The sequence below is a fragment of the Hibiscus syriacus genome, unplaced genomic scaffold (genome assembly GCF_006381635.1).
Source record: "Hibiscus syriacus cultivar Baekdansim isolate YM2019G1 unplaced genomic scaffold, ASM638163v2 tig00015426_pilon, whole genome shotgun sequence".
Classification (NCBI taxonomy): domain Eukaryota; kingdom Viridiplantae; phylum Streptophyta; class Magnoliopsida; order Malvales; family Malvaceae; genus Hibiscus; species Hibiscus syriacus.
In genome coordinates this window covers 1,204,729-1,221,286 of record NW_024062362.1, presented here as the reverse complement: position 1 = coordinate 1,221,286, position 16,558 = coordinate 1,204,729, and the positions used below count along the sequence as shown (strand labels likewise).

General features: G+C 36.1%; 1 protein-coding gene and 1 pseudogene across 4 annotated transcripts in view; both read left to right on the top strand.

The window, feature by feature from the left end:
- Positions 1-3,676, top strand: part of LOC120207872 (rhodanese-like domain-containing protein 8, chloroplastic) — a 50,073-nt gene extending 46,397 nt beyond the window's left edge. For all 4 annotated transcript variants that reach the window (XM_039207287.1, XM_039207288.1, XM_039207285.1 and 1 more), the window contains one exon: positions 3,666-3,676. The gene's annotated coding sequence lies outside the window, so the exon portion shown is untranslated. The remainder of the gene's footprint in view (positions 1-3,665) is intronic.
- Positions 1,466-6,173, top strand: LOC120207828 (annotated as a pseudogene).
- Positions 6,174-16,558: the final 10,385 nt, after the last annotated feature.

Below are 16,558 nucleotides of genomic sequence, written 5' to 3'. Positions count from 1 at the left end.
GTATTACAAACAGCTTGATAACCCTTAAGTAATGTCTCGAGTTCGAGTCATTGTGTATGTAGAAAATCTCTGCTAGGAGACTCACCCACCAATCAAGTGTGAGACGCGGATCGACCGAATTAGTCAAAGCAAAACCTTAGAACTGGAAGGGTAACAAAGAAAATAATAATAACTAATGCACTAATTAATTAAACTGATAATACAATATATAAATATGAAACATCAAAAAAATAGTTTAGTGGTTGGAATCTCTTTTGATTAATGACATTCACTAACTCATGTACGACTATCGCCTAATTACGTAATAATACTAATTTCATTGATAATTACACCTAATTTTCAGTCCTCTCTACATAAGAATTAAAGAATCTATAATTATTTTTTGGCTTATTTATAAATAAATATCCAAACTGTACCATTTTTCTCAAATAGGTACTTAAACTTATTCTTTTTTGAATAATCTAGGTGCCAAACGTCAACACTTTAGATGCTCTAGTAGTAAACACCGTTAAAATATGCTGTTAAGTGATATGTGTCATATTCAGGTAATTTTAAAAATTTTATTTAAAATTTAGGTTTTTTTATAAATATAATATTTTTTATTTTTAAAAAAAATCAAATTTATTAGAATGTGACACGTGTCACTTAACGAAGAAAATTAACGACAGTTATAGTCCGGGCAACTAAAGTGATAACGTTTATAATGTTAGTAGCAGTGAGCAAAACTCGATTCGACTCGAAAAATGATTTTTTCTATTTTACTCGACTCGAGAAAACTTATAATTTCATAAACTCGACTCGACTTGAAAAAAATTCAAGTTCAATATGAGTTGTAAAATACAACTCAAATAGTAACTCGAATAACTCGAAATTTTTAGTGATCAATGGATTAATTTTCAAGTTTGAGTAGAGTCATTGACTCTGTATCATAAATATATATCACATATTCTTTCAAAAATTAAATGTATATCACATATGAAGAAAATATGAAGAAATACACATGTATTGTATGGTTATAAAAAATTACTTAAATTGGAATAAAATAATATCATAATATTATAAATATTTATAATTAAGTTTAAACAGAAACTCAAAAATTTGATTCGACTTGACTCGAATTTTATAAACTCGACTCAATTTAAAAAAATTTCAAGTCATCTTTGAGTTATAAAACAAGACTTTTCAATTTAAATAACTCAATTTTTTAATTTGACTCAATTCGAATGGATCGAATGCTCACCTCTAAACGTTAGACACCTGTATCATTATTAAAAAAAGGTTTGAGAGTTAAGATTGCGTTTAGGATCCAAGCCAAGATGACGAAGAAGGCCTAAGTATGGTGTTCGTCCCCTATTGGTCCGAGCCCAATCGAATCTTCAGCACCCGAAAGCAAATCGTTTCCCAGTTAGGTTTTGGTACAAAAATATTCATTTTTCTCTTGGTGATTTGCTGGCGTTTTTGAAATATGGCAGGGAGAGAAGTTCGTGAGTACACCAATCTGAGCGACCCAAAAGGCAAGTATGGAAATCGAAACTTGAATTGAGGTTTACTTATTTATTTACTTCTTCTTCTTCATCTTCTTTTTTACTTGATAAAATGATTAATTGCAGATAAAAAGTGGGGGAAAGGAAAGGACAAACTTGACGATGAATATATTGCTTTCCAGCGTATGGTTGCCAAGGTTAGAGCGTCGCCTCTCCCATGTTTTTTCTTTCATTCTCTTCCATCCTTAATTTGATTTATGGGAACGTTGTTATTTGGACCTGAATTTGATTCGTTCTCTTATTACTGTTTCTTTTGGATATCGTTTGTTTTAATGGAATTTGCTCTTTGTGGATATCGCCGTTCTCTGCTTTTCAATCAATCTGCCCTTTTGTTGTCAATGGGAACGCATTCGCTTATGGAGTTCTCTCTATTTAATATGTTGCAGCATTCATCTGAGAGAAAAAACCATTATCAATTCACCGTTTCATTGCTTTGCTCTTATACTCCACCCTCTAGTGCATGTATAATCAAAAGATTATGAGACTCCATTTGTTTTGCCGAAAATGGCTTCCAGAAATAGTTGATCTCAGTTTCTCGTTGTTATGGAAGAAAATTAATTGGACAACCTAATATATTGGGAAATCATCGTCTTTTTAATCCGCAAATGCTTCTAAAAGGAGAGAAAACTACCCAATCTCTTGGTGTCATCAAAGACCCATGGCAGGCACCCTGACAGACGCCATCCGAAGCCTTCCCTCAATACCTATGTTTTTAGCTACCGACAACACCCTTCTCCTTTTTCTCATACTCCTTTTCTCTGCCTATGATTTTCCTTCCTTTTCCATGTTTTCTGCTTCCCTCTTTGCTCTCCTCCATTACCCTCTTTCATTCATCTTCCGTAAAACACTACATCTGTTGTTGCAGTGTTTTGTGCTTGTGAAGCTCAATATGTAGAAATCCAACTTTGCACGCATCGGCCACTGTCAACTATATTTATTTTCATTTTCAATGATTGCTACTCCATTTCTCATTTGTTTGGACGTTTTCCCCTCTTTTGTGGTTAGCAACTGATTTTGTGATCTTTTATTAAGTTCTGATTCATTTGTTCAAAAATTTTATCCCAACTTGGATTTGGCGATGATGCAAATTTATTGATGATAAAAAAGCATGGTTCAGGTAGCTTTAGCAGATTTATATATAAATTTGAGTACTTGATCTGATGGTAGTTTGCTGTGTTTTGTTGTAGAGGATTATTAATATTAGGGTGCAGGTTATGGATAGAGAGGTTTGAAAATAGCATCAGCAGGATATTTTCAATAGTTTCATCCAGATAATAAAATTCTTCAAACTGTTAGAGAAAAAATGTTTTTTCCCGTTAAGCATGTGAAACGAGCATCGCCTTAAAATGGACAACTTTGCTAGGTCTTACCACTTGTGGCTCTATTTAATGGCAATTCCATCCAATCACTTCAATTATCTCAAACTTCTTCTGCTGATATGCTAATTGTATCACTTAAAATTCAAGGTTCAATTAGGAAATCAATTTAAGGTACTAGAGTGTTCTAACAAGTTGTTTCATATATTATTTTGATTAATAGAGTTGTACCATTCCACACTATATCTTATGTGATCTGAACTTTTGTGAGTATTGAATATGACTATGCATCTAATAAGGGTATTTAAATTTTTCCCTAGTTCTCCCATATATTATAGGGCCTGAATCTGCATGCTCATGGCTGTTGACTATGTGATGCTATTACTTCAAAGGAAATGAAGAGTTCGTAACATGTATCATATTAACAGTGCTAGGACTACTAGTAGAAGGAATGACTCTGTTTGCGATAATTTTAATAAGAAATCTGGCTGGCACTAATTTCTTGCTATAAATACGAAAGTTGTGGTAGTTTTCTGATAACATGCCCTGGCAGGGAACTTGGCTTCTCCCATTGGGCTTTTGATACAATCAGATGCAATAGGTTGCTGGAGAACGAGGAGGCTACCTACACGGGCGAGGCGGTAGCTTTCCTTTATCTGTCCCTACATCTTTAGACTTTTTCTTTAGGTAAATCTACATATTATTATGTATTATGTCTGCAGCTTTGGACAGTGATGATTTGCTCTATCTCAAGGAGCAGATGGAAGCAGAGGAGGATGCTGAACGCCTCCTGCGCCGTACTGAGAAACGGGCATTTGCAGCATTTAAGATATCCTTAAATGTTCAGCCTTGGTTTAAAAAAGCGCGCATCAGGCGCGCTTGATGCGTGATGCGGCCGTTGCGATGGTCAAAACGCATCTGGCAGCCTGATGCGATAGGGGGTATATAATGCGGTCTGATGCGATCCGATGCGGTTGATGCGGGCCGATGCGTTTAGTAAAAGTTTTTTTGGGCGTTTAGTAAAATCTTGGCCGCCACAGTCCCGGTCAAGGTTAACCCTGACAAGAAAAGCAACGTTGCACTGAGTGTGGTCGCCGTTAAAAACTTGGCCGCCTACCGAGATGATGGAGCTGACTCGTACAACTTCTGAGTCATGGGTTTCTTTTGATCATTCGACAGGATGAAAAGCCCTGATCGTACAATGAAAGAGATCAACAAAAGAAGGGCAAAACGGAGTGTAAGATGATGAAAGAGGGATGTTGAGGTGAAAAAGAGAGCTGTGAGGGTGGCGTTATAAGGAGGGAGGTGAAGTGCATATTTAATACACCTTTATCATACGCGTGTACCGGATTATCTAGAAAGGTGTAATGTTGTAATTGAGTCTGGAGTATTGTGCGCGTGTTTGGTTGAGCAGCTTTGCATGGATGTTAGTTGATGAGGATGTGATGCGTGCCTCAGACTCTTGGGCGGGCTTAGTAACGGATCTTTTTCTGTTCGATAATGGGCATGCGTTTCGATGCACTACTCGGTTGAATTAGTTCTTCGCATTAATTCAACCATATGGATTCACACTATAGTTCAAATTAAATTTTTAGTTATTTTAAGATGAAGAAGATTTGGTGTTTCTTGATGATGATCTTACATGGGATGCGGTGGGTAGAGTTTCCGGGGCTAATGAGTAAAGTCATTTCACTAGAGGATCAAGAAGAGGAGGTGATGATGGGATCAGCCCATCAAGAAATGATAAAGGAAAAATACTCGCTCTTGTTGATGAAGATGAGATGGAGGAAGACATTGGAGTGACTGATGATGATGAGGGAGATGGAGACGTGCTCGGGTTTGATGATGGGGATCTTGGAGACATTTAGTTTGTGACTAGAGAAAGTTTGGAGAACTTAGTGGGAGGAAGGGAAGTGGGGGCTATTGTTGATTTGTCTTTTGGTTGTTTTGATTTTCCTACGCGTATTTGTCTATTTTGTTATTCAACATTTATGAAGTACTATTAAACTACTTTTGGTATTAATTGAAGTATTTTTGATATATAAGTATTTACAAGGTATAAAATTAGTTCAAAAGTATTTTTTTGTGAAAATTGGCGCATCGGGTTCGTGATGCGAGCGCATCACGCATTACGCATCGGCTTCGGAGAACTAAACGCATCAGAGCGCATCCCGCATTTTAAAACCAAGTGTTCAGCTAACTAAGCAATACCTGAGATATGATAGTTTGAATACTTTTTGTGATTCTTGCTCTGTATGGCATGTAGATTTTGAGCTTTTATGTTTTACATTTTTGCAAACATTCTTTGAATCACTTCTATTATGTGCTGAAATATGTAGATTCATCCTTGCAACTTCTATTTGCGAAGAGCTCAGGATTGTAAAAGAAAAAAAGTTTTTTTGTTTGTTATGACGCTCCTCACATCTTAGTCTTTGCCTATTTTACTCAAGTGAAGTGCTATCGTTACTGAATTTCTCATTTCTATGTTGCAAGTCCTAGAATTCTAGCATTTGTTCTCACTTTGTTTTCTCAGTTGCATTAGATTACACGATGAGTTTTTCCATATCACGCTGAGTCGGTCTTGAATGCTGTATAGTTCTACCGTTGAGCTCTATTGTTAGCACCCTGAAGTCTTCCCCTTATTTGGCATTTGTTTCATATCAGTTCTCACTTTTTCTTAACAATTTGACACAAAGCTGCTGTTTTAGCTGATTCCACACCTGCATCCTTTCCTTTGCCTCTTCGAGTTGAGCCGAAGCCAAAGAGCGATATCAGGTCTTTCTCTCCCTCTCCTCTCTTCCCATAAACCCGCGAGATCACTTCCTGCTACATGTGCACTTGTAAAATATGTATGGTTACAATTTTGGAACTGTTCTATCATATTGTTCTAGTTACCACTTTCAGTTGTCTTCTTTATCATGTAGGCAGCAAGATTTGCTGAAAAAAGTCGTGGAAGTTAAACCGAAGCGCGCCAAATTTTCAAGCCCCTCCAACTCTGAGCCTGAGGCGAATCGATCCAATTTACGGTCCCATGAGCAGGAGTTCAACCATGAGAAGAATGAGCAGAATCGATCCAATTTACGATCCCAGGAACAGGAGTTCAACCATAGGAAGAATGAGCAGCATTGTGTTTCGGAATCAAACATGGAAGGAAAGCAGGATAAAGTGGAAAATCCTGCCAAATCCTTACTAGGCTTAGCCTATGCAAGTTCTGATGATGATGATGAAGATGATGATTGATGGAAGACCAATGCTTTGCATGCATGCATTTCAGTTGTAATCTACATGAACATGATGCCTGTCGTTTTTGTTTCATCTTTTTGGAATGTTTAATTTCATCATATTTGACCTTTGGTATTTCAACAAATTTTTCAGTACGTTCTCTGTGTGGAACATTTAGTCTATACCTTCTTACTCTTTTACTGGGTTAAATTAAATAAAATTTGATCGTGTCATATCTAAAATAAGTGGTATGAATGTGAAAATTTTAACTTAGAGAACTCTAATGTTGATTAGACCATTGACTTGGCTTTAATTTTACTAAAAGTATAATTTCAAGTGAGCATTGTGGTAAATGGCATGTAGGAGAATGTTTGTCTCAAGTGTGGGTCTTAATGAAGCGATGATGATTGGACACCAAGGAATGGTAACCTAATTTAAGGTTAAAAGACAGTGGAAATAAAAGCAACTAAAAGTGATATCCTTTTTATAATAGTATAGGTTGGACGCAACTTAAAATGTTAATTTTTTTTAATATTTTTTGGTTGAATAAAAATATTATCTTCTTCATCACATTTTCGGTTACGACTATTTCTTTTGGTTTTTTAACCTTGTCATATTGCAGAACTTCCCCAACCATAACATCTAACCTAAGTTCATATCTTAAATTTGTGAATTTCATGATGAAAGTATCTAGGGACGAACACAATATGTTATGTAGGGGAATAAATTTATAAAAATTTTGAAGGAGACGAATTTATAAAATTTCAGGAGGACAATTGTCGTCACTTGTTATCCATATTGCTCCGACTAATGTTTGGAAAGTGACTTAAAAATTTGAGGAATTTGATTTTGTAGAATCAACTCTTATTTTCAATTTTTTCTCTTGTTTTCTTAAGACTACTTGTTAGAAGTTAAATTTTATTGTTATTTTTAATTGTCTTCGAATACTATTAAATTTTAAGATTTGTATCAATTTTAATATTAAACTTTAAAACACTTCAATTATAGCATTGAACTTTGGTTTTGAGTTATATATAAGTATTGTGTCACTAAATCTTTAAAGGTGTGATGGTGTTCTATTTTTATCCCCCTTTAACTTTAGTTTGTGTATTGATTTTGATATTGGACTTTAGTTTACGAACCATTTTGGTCCCTAAAGACAATCATCAGCTACAACAAATGTCGTTGACAACCAATCACCACCCATAATTAATCTTCATTCGTGGCAATATCGGCACCAAAATATTCACATTCTAGTCTTATTTCTTCTCGTTAGATTGATTTCTGCTAAACTTACTTAAAATCAACAAAAATCTATCTAAAGATCTGACATTCTAATACTTCAATCTCCTCTAACAATCATTCAATAAGGTTAATTTTGAGGTATGTTGTCCGCATTCTTGAAGAAATGCTTCTCATTGTTTAAATGTTCAAACATGCATTGCAAATCCCTTAAATCCAATAAAGTCCTCAAATCGTCACAAAATGATGAGTCTTTTAATTTAATTTCGTGAATTTTAAAGAGGTTTTGAGTCAAGCTAAATCGAAAAAGTATTAGAGGACAAAGAGGCGAATTAATCAGTGTCTAGGGTGAATACAAAAGATACAAGAGAATGTCAGTTTCTGATGGAGACTAAAAATGGATGGAAAAAACACCAACTTTGATGAAGACGATGACGATGACGAGATAAAATAAAATAAAATATTTTTTAACTTCCACATTAACACCAAACTGTCAAATCATTGGTTGTTAATGGATTTAATAATCCAATGTTATTAATAGAAGTATAAATTAAAGTTTAGTGCTACAATAGAATCAATTTAAAGTTTGATAGTAAAAACGATATTAAATTCAATTGTGTTTTGGTGTAGATTACCCAAAATTTAGTTATAGTGAAACTTTTTGCTTAACTCTTAAGTCCACAATTACCACACATTTAATTTCAAGAAGCATCATAAATATATAGACACGCATATATATATATATATATATTTAATTAATTTGGGGTGCTTTATAAATAATAGTATATGTTCTAAAGAGTCTCAATCATTTGATAATGAATGCTTAAATACCCTGTAATTTCCGGTGCTTGAACCTGAGATATTTAAAAAGAACAACCATTCATCTAACTACCGAAATAGTTTGGTTCGTACATTAACACACACGTGTATATAGGGATGAGCATGAGATCCGAACCCGACCTAATCGGGTCAGATTTTTTAAAAAAAATTGGGTTTGGGTCGGGTTTTTTAAGGTTATGTTCGGGTCGAGTCAAGTTCAGGTTTAGGGTGAAAAATACTCGACCCAACCTTACCCAAAAAATAGTTGTAATTTTATCTTATATATTTAAGGGAAATTACAATAATACTGATAACTCCGTAAAAATGTTATATTTAGGGCATTTTCACTTAAGTTATTGGCTGCCTCAAGGTGCATGTAGGTTCATTTAGATGCATATAACTGCATTTGGTGGTTTGACTTTGTCGAGGCATTTTAATTTATAAATGGTGCTATTTTACGAGGAAAGTTGTACTTTTGTTGTTGAGTGCAGGTTGATGAAGCAGAGGGTGAGCATGGAGAATTGACATAGCATTCTTGGATGGTGAGCAAAGAGAATTGCCGAGGCAAATTGGGACAACTCATGTATGTAGAAAAAGATAAAAACGAAGAAGATATTTTCATGAGAGCTGCCAATTGTACACATTCACGTGTTTTTTGCCACCAACCGCCTAGGAGGGGACCACAACCTCCCTTGCAACCACCTTTACATGAAAGGAATGTACCTTAGGGTACTATAGGGATTTTGCACTAAAACCTAGGAAATTCCCCTTGTATAAATAGAAAATGTGGCTACCAAAAATGACGGAGGATTATTTGAGGAAATAGTGAGCTAAGCAAGGCGTCTAGAAAGCTTCCAACTTTCTTTCACTTTTTATTTTCTTTTTAAGGTTCTCTTCCATAGTCAAGCTCGAGGGAGTAACGTACTAGGCGTCCGAGAAGAGCTAGCTCACTAAGGTGTCGTTTGTGATGACCTGCGAGATCACTTGCTAGGGCGCGTTGGGAGTTCCTCCACCGCTTTGCTTTATTTTTTTGATTTACTTGGGTTGTATGGAACAAAGTATTCACTTGGATATTTTGAACCCCACCATAAACTAAGATTTATTTAGTGTGGGTTCTCATGGACGATTGAGTTTTATTTTAATAAATGATTTAAGGTTTTTATGTTTATCTATTTGTTTTGCTCATTGTGCTTAATTACTTGGGATTGTAAGAGGCATGAGAGTGTCCATTTCTTAAGTATAACACTTAGTGTTTGAGAGAAACTAGGTTAATGATCCTTAGTATTTGAGAGAAACTAAGGGAGGATCTACATGAGCAATGAGATTTAGTTGCTAATTAGGGCATAAATCACCTTAGAGATAAGGATAGATTTGATAGGTTCGATGTTATTGTTCACGTCGAGAGGTATTGCCGTGGCATTCACATTTGTCAGGTTCCCTTGACTCTAGATAGTATAGGGACACTTTTAGTAAACTCTGTTGAGCAAATAGACCATATAAACTTAAATCATTCTAAGAGGCAAGGCTTAGGATTCCTTAGTAACCCCACCATTCATTCTCATAGTAGCATGATGTGTGAGGATTATTAAGTCTGCTTACTTATTTTCGAATTCTCAACTCATTTTGTATTGACATTTTCAGTTGTTTATATTTCAAATACATATTAAATTGTCACGACATTTCCATCTGCCTTATTGCCATCACATTTCCACAATACCATTCATATTCGCTCCATTTTTCCACTACACTCTCACTTCTGAATATCACTAACTATACTTAGATAATTTAGTATTTGTGCTTTAACTTAACTTGCAATTTCCTCCAATCCTCGTGGGAACGACACTCACTTACTCTTTATTACTTATGTGATTGTGTATACTTACACATAATTTGCGTCCATTTTTTAGTACTCACAGCATGCAACAAGTTTTTTACGTCGTTTTCGGGATTGGCAATTGGAAGTTATCATTTTCATTTTACTTCTTTATTTTTAGTATAGTTTTTCTTGTTATTTTATTTGTTTTTCTTTTTCATATTTTGTCATTGCATGTCTAGAAGGTCTGTTGAGGAACCTCTTTATCCTCTAGTACCTGAGATTGAACAACTTTGACGTGCTCAACATGCCAATAGAGCCATGAACAACGATCAAAACCAAGGAGTTCATCGAATGCAAGATCCAACAGATCCAAATACCGCTGCCAATTGAAATACTAGAATTATAACATAACCTAGAGCTATTCGAGACCACTTAATTCCTATCTTGGATGATCTCAATCCAGTGATTGTAGCTCTCGAGATCCAGACAACCAACTTTGAGCTTAAACCAGTCAGGTTCAACATGCTAAATTCCATAGGATAATTTAGTGGCATGCCTTATGAAGATGCAAGGCAACACATTCGTGCTTTCTTGGAAGTTTGTGATTCATTTAGGCAAGAAGGAATGTATGAAGATGTGTTGAATCTCTTTACGTGATCGAGCAAGGGCTTGGTTAAGTGGAGTTCCATCTAGATCGATGAATTCATGGGTTGATTTGTGTAAAAGCTTTTTGTTGTGGTATAATCCACCGAACATGCATACTCAACTCAAAAATGCATAGCATCTTTTCGTCAAGCTGATGACGAATCTATGTATGAATGTTGGGATCGATATAAGGGATTGCTTTGGAAGTGTACTAATCATGGATTTCAAGATTGGACTCAAGTTGTAATGTTTTACAATAAAGTTAATGCACCCACCAGGATGATGTTAGATGCCTCAGCAAATGGAATTTTACTAGAAAAATTACCTGAAGTGACTTTTGATAATCTTGATAGAATTATCAATAATGACTACCAGTTTCTTCTTCAAGGCTTGGAACATGGAGGAAGGCACAAGGGACATCCAAACTAGATGCTAAGGATTCTGTGTCCGCCCAACTCTCTGTTATCATAAATATATTGAAGAATATGGAACGTTCAAATAAGGTGAAAGAAGTGAAGGTGGCCAACTCAACATGTTTATTATATCGTGACAATCACCATGAGTGTGAATGCCCATAAAATCAATAATCGATCAATTATGTAGGAATTTCAATCGAAGTAATAACAACAACCCTTAATCCAACACTTACAATCTAGGATGACGTCAACATCCTAATTTTTCATGGGAAAATCAAGTACAACTAATACTAGTCATCTTGCTCGGCAGTAGAATGTAAACGAGCCCCAAGGTTTTCAATCGAATATGCCTTGGCATAATTCTAACAAGGGGGTAGCGTCTTCATCATATCTTTACGACCTTTGGAGGGTCATGTTGGTCAAATTGTTGTGGTATTACAAGAACACCAACCGAGTCTTCTACCAAGTGACACTAAAGTCACTAAACCTCATGGCAAGGAATAATGTACTACACTTACACTACGGAGTGACACCCAAATCAATCAAAAAGATAAGTTTAGGGGAATGAAGAAAGATGAATTCACTCCCATTAATGTGCAAGAAGAGATCCTCAAGGAGAAGGATAATGATGAGGGTTCAACAAGTGAACCTGTTGTTGGGGCAAACAAAATTTCCACGACAAAAGTAGTTCCCACACTATCAGTAGAAGATGTCAGACCCCCACCACCCTTTCCTGCAAAGGTTGAAGAAGCTTGATGATGATGTTAAGTTCAAGAAGTTTGTTGACATTCTTGACCAGCATTATATCATTAATCCCACTCATAGAGGCCATTGATCAAATGTCCACATATGCCAAATTTCTCAAGGAAATTGTTACCAAGAAAAGAAAAGTCGAGTAGTTTGAGACAATTTCCACGGTAAAAGAATATTGTTATGTCTTGAGCAAGTGTCGTTAAAGTAAAAAGATTCATGCAACTTTATTATTTGACGCTTTATAGGAGACAACTTTGTTGGAAAAGAACTCTATTAACTTGGATCAAGCGTGAATCTAATCCCCAAGTCAGTATTTTTGAAACTTTGAATGGGAAATGCGAGGCCTACCTCTGTTATTTTGTAACTAGTCGATTGATCCCATGTTCGTCTTGAAGGGAAGATCAAGGATGTCATAGTGAGGGTGGACAAATTTGTATTTTCATATAACTTCCTTATACTTGATTGCGTGTTTGATGCAAATGCACTCATAATTTTGGGAAGGCCTTTCCTAGCCACTGGTTGCATTCTTATTGATTGTGAGAAAAGTGAACGCACTATACGAGTAGTTGATCAAAGTGTGACTGTGAATGTCTTTCATTCTGTTAAATATGTGGATGATTCTGAAGAATATATGAGAATTCTGGAAGTGGACTCAATGATAGAAGAAGAAGCTGAGTAATTTTGAAATAACAATTTCATATATCTTGTTGATTATGAAGAGCTTATGAAAGAGGATAACAAAGAGGATGCTAAGGAATTCCCCTTGGAGGTACATCAATCTAGTTTAATCTAAGCTAGAATAGGTATGTTCTTTGAACATCTTGATTTTGAAGAATTTATTCCTTCTAAGCCCTCTCTACAACATGCACCCAATTTGGAGCTAAAAACTTTGCTAGCGCATCTCAAATATTCTTACTTGGGTGCGAATAATACTTTGCCTATGATTATTCCTTCTAGTCTTAATCTTGACCAATAACGAAGTTTGCTAAGTGTCTTGTCACAGCATAAGAAAGCGTTAGGATGGACTATGACAGACCTGAAGAGGATAAGGCCAACCATTTGCTTGCACAAAATTTTGCTGGAAGAATATCATGACATTTCCATAGAGCCACAAAGAAGGATCAATCCTGTCATGAATAATATGTTTATGAAAGAGATTATCAAGTGGCTTGATGATGGAGTAATTTACCCAATATTCAATAGTTCGTGGGTGAGCTCGATGCAATGTGTCCCCAAGAAAGAAGGCACGAACGTGGTGAGCAATGAAGACAATGAGCTCTTACCTATGCGCACCATCAGTGGATAGAGGATTTGTGTGGATTACCACCAACTAAACAAGTCTACCAAGAAAGATCATTTCCCTTTACCTTTCATCGATCAAATACTTGATCGATTGATGGGTAAGACATACTATTTCTTTCTAAATGGATATTCGGGGTACACCAAATTGTCATAGCACCAGAGGACCAAGAAAATACAAAATTCACGTTTCCTTATGGCACTTATGCTTTCTGTAGGATGCCATTTGGTCTATGCAATGCACCAACAACTTTTCAACGCTGTACACAAGCCATTTTCTCTGGCATGGTTGAGGATTTCTTGGTAATATTCATGGATGATTTCTTCATCTCTAAAGATAGTTTTGAAAAATGTCTTGGCAATCTGGCAAAGTTTCTCAAGAGATGTGAGGAGGCTAACCTTGTGTTAAATTGGGAAAAATGCCACTTCATGGTGACTAAAGTATTGTGTCGGGCCACAAGATTTCACACAAAGGCATTGAGGTAGATAAATCTAAGATTGAGGTGATCGAGAAGTTATCTCCACCGACCAATATCAAGGGAATTAGGAGTTTTCTTGGAAATGTTGGTTTCTGTAGGAGGTTCATTAAGGACTTCTCCAAGATTTCCAAACCCTTGTGTTTGTGTTTGATAAATTTTTCCATGGTGCATTCACAGAGCTGAAGTAGAGCCTTATCTCAGTGCCTATTATTGTTCCCTCAGATTGGATGTTGTTATTTGAGCTAATGTGTGATGCAAGTGACTACGGCATGGAAATAGTACTAGGCTAACGACGAGGTAAAATATTCCATGTTATATATTATGCAAGTCTTACTTTGAATGATGTGCAACTTAATTGTACTACCACTAAGAAAGAATTACTTGTTGTGGTATTTGCATTTGACAAGTTTATATCGTACTTAATAGGAACCAAAGTCATTGTTCACACTGATCACTCAACTATCAAATACTTAGTGAATAAAAAGAATGCCAAGCCCAGACTTATCAGGTGGATACTACTCTCGTAAGAATTCAACTTAAAGGTGGCAGATAGGAAAGGTACCAAGAACCAAGTTGTTGATCCTCTTTCTAGATTACAGAACATTTCAAAATGTCATGACAATTTGGACATTAAAGAAGAATTCCTTGATGAGAAAATCTTATATGTCGCGGTAATTTTGTGGTACGCTGACATTGTTTTTTTTTTGTTATTGGTATTTTGTCTTATGACATGAACATCCAGGGAAAAAGGAAATTTAGGAACGATGCGGGATTTTATTTTTGGGACGAACCTTACCTGTTCAATCGATGTGCCAACCAGATAATCTTAAGGTGTATCCCCGAAGAGGAGCAAAGGGAAATTTTACATCATTGTCACTCGGGTCCATGTGAAGGCCACTTCGGAGGTACAAGGACTACTAAGAAGGTCATTCAATCAGGCTTTTATTGGCCTACCCTTTTTAAGGATGCCCATGCATTTTACAAGACTTGGGATATATGTCAACTTACAGGAAATATCTCCAGACGTCATGAAATGCCATTGCAAAATATCTTAGAGACACAACTTTTTAATGTGTGGGGTATCGACTTCATGGAACCATTCTTATTTTCATTTAGAGACTTATATATTTTACTGGTACTGAACTATGTGTCTAAGTAGGATGAAGAAATCGCCACGCCAAGGAATGATTTAAAGATGCTGCTTAAGTTCCTTCACAAGTACATCTTCACGAGATTTGGCACACCTATAGCTATCATTAGTGATGAGGGCACCCACTTTGACCACAAGTTAATTGCCAAAGCATTGTAGAGGTATGGGGCGTGGCACAAAATTGTGATGACATATCACCCCTAAACTAATTGGCAAGCTAAAATCTCAAATAGCAATATCAAACAGATGTTGGAAAAGTTGTGAACCCAAAAAGGAAAGATTGGTCACCGAAGCTTGATGAAGCACTGCAGGCCTATCGAACTGCATTCAAGACTCTGTTGGGGATGACCCTATTTAAGTTGGTGTATGGAAAAAATGTGCCATATACCGATTGAGTTGGAGCACAAAGCCTATTTGGCTATCAAGAAACTCAATTTTGATGTTCAATTAGCGGGTGAACGAAGATTATTAGAGTTCAATGAGATGGAAGAGTTCAGGGCGCATGCGTATGAAAATGGCAAGTTATGCAAGGAAAAGACAAAGAAGTGACATAATCAAACCATTTTCCACGGCATTTTCTTATTGGTCAACAGGTGCTCCTTTATAACTCGATATTGAAGCTTTTCTTGGGAAAACTTAAGTTAAGATGGTCCGGACCATTCGAGGTACATCAAGCCTATCCCCATGGAGCTGTGGATATCAAGAATCTAGATGATGGGACAATTTTTAAGGTTAATGGCCAACGTTTGAAGGCATACACTGGAGCACCCATCGTGCGAGAAAAGTCAACGCTTTACTTGCAGGATACTTGAGTTTGAAAATGCCTCGACATTTTGCTCTTACTTCTGTTTATAAATAACACGTGCCCTTTTACTTTTTATCTTAGTGTTTTATTTATTTAATTGTTTTCCACGTGAATTTCCTAGGTGAACACTTTATGCTACCCATGAAAGTGACGGCTAAAAAGGATGGAAGGAAAAAAGGATAAAAATCCTATTTTATTGGTTTCGGGTTACAAAACGACAAAAGGAGAGGGAGGAGATATTTTTGTTCGTCAGCATAAATGGGAAAAGTTTGCTTGGCATCTTGGCAACATCAATGCCTCCATTATCCGAGAATTTTATGCCATTATCTCCAACCCCAACCCCAACCAAATATCGATTTAGGTAAAAATGTTCATTTTTCATATACTATCATTAACCGTTACTTTAAAATTCCAGAGGTTGCTGATCATCATAAAATATTCGAGGAGGATGTTGATTTTGAGACTTATCATAGGATTATGGAAGATTTATGTTTTGGTAACTTGAAGTGGAATGGTACTCAAGCTAACAGTCGATCAATGATCCGTGAGAGGCTCCAGCCAAAGGAAAATTTGTGGAACCACTTCATGAAACACAAGCTGAAGCCCACAACCCACAACACTAACGTATCATTACCGTGTATGATACTGCTCAATTCAATCATTATTGGATGCCCTATTGATGTGAGGAATATTATTGTTGTGAAAGCCCACGCTTTTTTGAAGAGACCGACCAGTGCCCCTATTTTTACAAATCTTATCATAGCCCTCTGCTGAAAGAAAAATGTCATTGAGGATGAATATGGTGATGAAATCCTCTCGGGCTTGAAGGGAATCATAAAAGATAAGTTGGTGGTCTTGTTAGGGTTTAATGAAAACAAGCCTGAGCCTAATTTAAAAGTTGATCTAAAGGAACATGTCACAACAAAAATAGCTGATGTTGCTGGCTCTTCAAAGCATACTAGAGATTGACTCAACTCTTTATCGAGCGATCTTCAAATTTTCTTTTTTTATGCAAAGCAAAGAGACACAGTCCTACAGTTTTATTTCAATGA